At 32.9% G+C, this 6,730-nt stretch overlaps 2 pseudogenes; both read left to right on the top strand.

The window, feature by feature from the left end:
• The first annotated feature begins 2,530 nt into the window (after positions 1-2,530).
• On the top strand, positions 2,531-3,357 carry LOC148624164 (uncharacterized; annotated as a pseudogene).
• A 45-nt stretch (positions 3,358-3,402) lies between these two features.
• Positions 3,403-4,532, top strand: LOC148624163 (uncharacterized; annotated as a pseudogene).
• The last annotated feature ends 2,198 nt before the right edge of the window (positions 4,533-6,730 follow it).

The following is a 6,730-nucleotide window of genomic DNA, read 5'->3' as shown; positions in this document are numbered from 1 at the left end:
GTAAAGGATCTTGTCTAACTTCATTTCATACTATTTTGAAATGATGCTTGTATGTATTTGAGTTTGGTTGCAGGGATATTTTATATTGATGGGGTGAATTTCAATTATTTTTTGTGCATTTATGGTTGATAATCAGGTCAGATCAAGTTTATTTAAAGTTTAATGGGATATGTCCACAACAATTAACATAAGCTAAAAGGAGCTTTTGAAACTGACATTGACAAATGATGTGGTTGATCAGATAACCACAGAACCTTAGTTAAAAGTCTTTTTTTGTTTTTGTTTTTTTTTTTTCCATCAAAAATGAAGTTAGTTATTATCCTGGCATCAATTTCACTAAAGTCATAAGTGTAAAATTGATTGTAATTTATGATGTAACAATGCTGTTTTATATTGTGACGTCATTACTTACGTTCAACTTTACACTTATGACTTTTTTGAAATTGACACCTGGTTTTTATACCAATGCAGAACGAAGTATTATGTTGAGATGGTGCTTGTCGCCATTGGGCTTTTAGAATTAGTCTGAATTAAAGGTAAACACACGAACCTTCATCTAGAAATGGAGGTTTGGATTGATTTCAGAGTCTTAGGTCAGAACTATTTAAGACTTGAGAGCTAAATAAAGAAGAAAACATTTTAATTTTACAAATTAAAAATTGCTTATTTTTCATAGTATTTTGATGTAGTTTGCAACTTTTCTTATTCTTTAGAAAATTAAGCACGGTCTACTTGTGGGTTGATATTTTCCTGAAGACCAGTTATTTATTAGTGTTTACTATAACTGCAGTCAGAATCTGACAGAAGACAAAATTGTTTAAATTGGAAATGATTTTTCTGCAAATTTTTAGTACATGTAATTTTCCATGATTCAAGAGTTATCTCTCTGGGATACTGTATTCATCAGATTCTTCCAAATTTCTATCTTATTTGCTTGTTATTATGTTTTGAGTCTAAATCTCTGCATTTTTTTCTTATATGTCTAACCATTTATTCTTAAATATCAGAAACCAGCTCTGTGTCAAATTTGGCAATAGATTGAGACATTAACTATTCTATTTAGTATCTTGTCCAGCTGTGCTCCGCAGATAATTTGATTATACCTTACATATGTAAAAGTATTCATTATTGGAAAGTATTAATTCAGTTGAGGTTAGTTTCATGTGCAAAACGAAGGTTTAGATTTACTTTCAGTAATTTTCATGGGTGTATGATATACACATGTATTTAACTTGTACTATGTTATTGTGATTTGATATTTTGGTTTTTTTAGATATCTTTACATCAAGATGAAATATTATCCATTCATATTAAATATAAACAAGTAATTGATCAAATTTGAAGTACTGCCTGTTTATTAAAAAAACAGAGAGATGAAATGGTAGAAATGCATTAGTACTACTATACTTTATAAACATGTTAAATTGTTTGCATGTTTACAATTGTGCCATTTTTACACTATTTAAAAGGTTTTAAATGAAAAGGAATGTGATCATTAGATTAAGAACTTTAAATACAGTAGAATGGGACTGTTACATAATGTAAAATCATTATGATGTTATATAAAATTTTTTGTTCCTTTACCATTCTAAACTGGTTTCATTGCTGTATATATTAGGTTTACCACATTCTCTATGTTTTGTGGTGTCTTTTTTGCATAATTTTTAACAATGAGAACAACCTGTCGGTATACCCAAATTTCAATGGAAAAAATGTGAAAAGAAAAAAAAATATGAAATGGATAAAACCAGGTTGAATTTGAATTTGATTAAAATTTAGTTTTTTGTACATTTTGAGTTGTCTGTACTGAACATTGAATAAGTTTTTAATTAATTAGATTCTGAAGGTTTTTATTTCAGTTTCTACACTTTTCAGCTTTGCTGTAATCACATAATTAAAGAAAAGAAAAAAATGTCATTTCCAGAGAGGTTGAATTTTAACATGTTTTTTTACATTATTTACAAAATGAAGCATCCAATGCTTGGTTACCATCTTAGATAGAATACTCTGTTAAATATTGGTATTGCAGTAAAATGTACCAGGAGTATTTGTATAACTCAGGCTTTTTGTATGGTGGCAGAATTGTCAATCTTTCTGTGTTTCTTAAATCAACATTTATTTTGAAAAATAAAGTTATGGCAATGTATTTTACAATTTTTTTTTCACTGTACCTGAAGTATCTCAAATGCTTTTTGGCTTTCCTGGTCCTTAAAAGTCTTCATTGGGTCGAAATTGTGGGACAATTCCTTGAAAAACTAATAAAACCTGGATGAAAAAAAAACTTTATTGATGAAATGATACTTATGATATGGCCTTCAAAAGTCTGTTTTGGTCTTGGTTTTAGGATGACTTGTTAGATTTATTGCCCTTGAGAGTTAAAAAATGACACTTTCACTTTTTACCTGCATCACCAACCATGTGTAAATTGAAAACTCAAAAAGCATGTAACCAAGGTTATTCCAACAGTTCACAGTGTTTACTGATTGCCATGATTCCCAACAGTAAAAGAATTTTCCTGCGTTCCGGTAGTAATAGCAGGAATATGCTTGTATTTAACAGTTTGTTTGATTGATCCACCAACAATGTGGGGCCTGGTAGGTGATTTCATAGGTGTGTAGGCACAGGTAAATTCATTTCTAGCCGCCACTCAGTTTCGAAATGCCTATGGACGCGGATTTACAGCACCAAATTCGACAAGAGGTTTCTAATGTGATGACTGAAAGTCAGAATGCGCTTATATATCAGAGATGAAGGACCTTCTTAAGGCAGATATGGAGAAAGTTTAAGAAAGTCAACACAAAATTGCTGAAACTCAGATGCATAGAATCGAAGGCACTTTTACGGAGACGCTCAAGTCCAAAAAGAAGGGAAATGAAGACCAATACAAACACAATATAAAGATTCTTAACAAAATGAAGGAGGCAGAAAATGTTTTGGACGTACATGAGATATCCCCGGAAGGAATTTACAAGGCAAAAAGGGCTTTAGCAGAAGGTACGGACATTAATATTAATCATAGACAGAAATTTATTAAAGTTGCCGACTCCTCTGAACTTGGCTGCAGAGTGGTTCATGAATATGAATCTAATCCATTGGCAAGTGATTCTGACGACGAGAAGAGGCTGTACAAAGCAGAAAAAAGAGCGGAGAGAAAAGCGAAGGCAGGCAGAGTTAAACTAAGAAATCAGGAACAGCCCTTATCTTCAATCGACGGAGAAACTAGGGTTGCCGAAGTGAACAGGACGTTATTTTGCATGCGGTGTGAAGGGTCACTGGAAGGTTGACTGTCTAGAGGAAAACAAGAATAATGAAAAGGGATCACACTTAAGGGACCGGATCCGTGAGGACATTCGGTAGATTAGCGTTTCGGAGGGATCGAATTTAGATGGTTTGGCTGAACAGATGACTAATTATATCGTGAGTTCTAGAAGTGACAATACAGCAAAATCATATTATTCTTTTAAGCGTTGGGAGGTGTTTATAAAGAATCATGGATTTTCTGCGCAACCATATCGCATTATATATAACTCATTTCTTGAATTCTGGTGCTACATGCAACACGGTGAATTCCGTTATATATAACATAAAATGGGTCCACGACATGTGCAATTATCCAGATCCTACAGACGATTCTTATTTGACATCTCTACAGGAATCGGCGAAGCGAGTTGCTAGACCAAAGATGCTGAAAAAAGATCCTGTTACTGTAGAAATGTTGTTTTTGTAAAATGTATATGGATTGTAATGATTTACTAGTATTGGTTGTTCGCGATTTAACATCTGCAGTTTTTCACGGTATGATGAAATAAGTTCATTGATTTGTAAAGATGTGGTTGTATTAAATGATCACTCGGTTCTTGTACAGAAGAGTAAAACTGACCAAAATAGAAATGGGAATGAGGTTTTGATCTCGAAAAGGAGCACTGTGGCTTGTCCTTATTAAATGTATGTTAAGTTGTCAGAGGTCAATTGGAAATCAGATTTGTATTTGTTAAGGCCTTTTTTTAGATCAGGGAAGAATAGTCATTTTTAATTCATAAGAATGAGAAACATCTTAGTTATACCGCAGCTAGGGAGAGTATTGTATCACGTTTGAAGCTTGTATCGAATGGTTTGAGACTATGGTTACATTCCATGCATTCGGGAGGGGCAACAGTTGTTACCGATAGAGTGTGGAAAAGGCATGGTCGTTGGAAAAGCGACAGCAGGAAGAATGGGTAGGCCCAAGAATCGGTAGAGGATAGTATAATGTTGTGTTTCGGGGTCTTACATGGGAATTTACGTTATTTTATTGTTTCTGTTTATCTCGACTTCATATTTTCTTTATTGTTGGGGAACTTGCTTCGCAGGTGTTACTTTGCGAGGGACAGGGACTCGGCGGGAGGGACCTGAAACAAGCCAAGTTCAATTTATAGTGCACATCTTTACTCTTGTCACCAGCTAAGTCATATATACAATAATAATGATTAATAAAGTTACAATAATAAAGATTATATATAATTCAATTTATCTTTTAAACATTAAATATAATTAAACATTAATAAGGACACAAACTTTGAGCAGTATTTTATTGTTTGAAGTACTTATTTTCAAATATAAGTAACTGAGTTAAATACAACTTTGTCTTGGTTTAAATTAGCTTATTTAAAGAAATACTTTTATCTTAAGAAAATAAATGATTTAACAAAATAAGTTATATTAATATAATCTGAAATAAGTACGCACCTTACACAAACCAAGTTCAATTTATAGTTCACATAGTTACTCTTGTCACCAGCTAAGTGACAAGAGTGCCTTTCGTCGAACTTAAAAAGTGAACTGGTCAGGTGCCTTAAGCCAAAGTGTACATTGTCCGAAATATTGAATATCCGTATTAAAACTTTCCAACAAGTATTTTATTTTCTAAAGCAGTTCAAGTCATTTAGAATAATACTTTTTGGTCTTAAGAATTATGTTATATTGTTTTGATTCAGCAATACTAATTCTATCTACCCGGAGGTTATCTTTAAAATATTTCCGATGAGTATTCTGATCTTAACTATTGCTTTTATGATTATCACTTTTGCCAATAAACAATATGAATTTTATTAATACATAAAACTGACATTTATCATTGAAAGAAATCAATTCTAATACCAAATGTAAATTAAAAATAAAACATTATTTCTTTATTCTGAAGTTCTAATTTAAACCAATCTCTCATTTAAATACTAAAGTTATTTCAATTCATATAATTCGTAATACCAACCTCAAAATAGACTGCAGATATCCAAAAATTTGGTTTGTAAATTACGGGGATTTTTTACTTTTTATATGTTCACGGTAACCCCTCTATTTGTAAGCGTCTAGCTACGGGGCGCCGAATGGGACTTGATCTTTTTGTAATCAAAATCAATTTTTTGTACACAAAATTGAATTCCGTCACAACAAAATCATTTTTGTCGTACAAAACTATGCTACATAGACTTGTTTTATGACCACCTCATTTTATAATGACGAAATTCATTTTTTTAGACAAAATTCAATTTTGTATCACAAGTCAGTTCTTTGTCACAAAAGTCAATTCTGTGTCGCAAAAGTCACAAAATCAAATTTTGTTAGACAAAAGTCTATTTTGTGTTACAAAAGTCAATTTTGTATGCAAATTTGTTTACAGAATCCTTTGGATATGCAAATGAACTTTCTTTCATTACGATTTTTGTAAGAAGGCCTCTCATTGGATATAGTAACCGCGGGTCTTTTGCAGGTTTCCGATTACTTCGAGCAAGGGGATATCATATGGTTGGTGCGCTATCCTGCAAATGTAATACTTAATTATATATTACTTACTTTTTGCATAACAGCTCAGGGGCAGATTCAGATGGTGGCGTGGCGGATGTTCGCCCACCCCCCCCCCCTAAAATTTGCAAAGCATGGGTTGTCAGGAGTAGATTTAGGCCGCTTTAGGTTGAATTTTTAATTTCTCGCTAATTTTACCACAAAAGATATCTACATTGCACCCACTCTAAAAGAATACTTCAAAATTTTAACCTCAAAACTATGCGCCCCCTAATCTGAAATGCTGGAATCGACCCTGTAGCTCATCACCCATATGATATGTACTTGCTCGAAGTAATCGGAAACCTGCGTCTGCGAGACCCGCGGTTACTATATCCAATGAAAAACCTTACAAAATGGTAATGAGAGAAAATTCATTTGCATATCCAAAGGATTCTGTAAACTAATTTGCATACAAACTTGAATTTTGTGACACACAATTAACTATTGTAACACAAAATTGAAAATTTTTAGTATGTTATAATTTTTTTTAAATCTGAACTCATTTTTGTTGAACAAAATTCACCTTTGTTTGAATAATATTGAATTTTGAGTACAAAACCACAAGAGTCCCATTCGGTGCCATACTAGCGTATTTGGCGGGCTAGTCCTGCAAAATAACAGAATTGTTTATTTTGTAACAGAAAGGCATGTAATATACACAGTGTATCACTTGTGTTAGTCGTCATGGTTATTTGGGATATGCAGATGTGCTATCACATGCGTTTTTGTTTGTCATGGTAATTTTGGAAATACAAGAATTTTCCCGCGTTTCGGTCGTAATAGCGGGAAAATGTTTGTATTTAACGATTTGTTTGATTGACCCACCAATCAGTTCGGACCTGATAGGTGGTTTTATAGGTGTGTAGGCGCAGGTAAATTCATTTCTAGCCACCACTCAGTTGATGCAGTT

This window comes from Perna viridis, chromosome 2 (assembly GCF_037379345.1).
Source record: "Perna viridis isolate PV_CMFRI_1.1 ecotype Kerala chromosome 2, ASM3737934v1, whole genome shotgun sequence".
Taxonomy (NCBI): domain Eukaryota; kingdom Metazoa; phylum Mollusca; class Bivalvia; order Mytilida; family Mytilidae; genus Perna; species Perna viridis.
The sequence above is the reverse complement of the archived record's forward strand: the minus strand, read 5'-3'. Positions and strand labels throughout refer to the sequence as shown.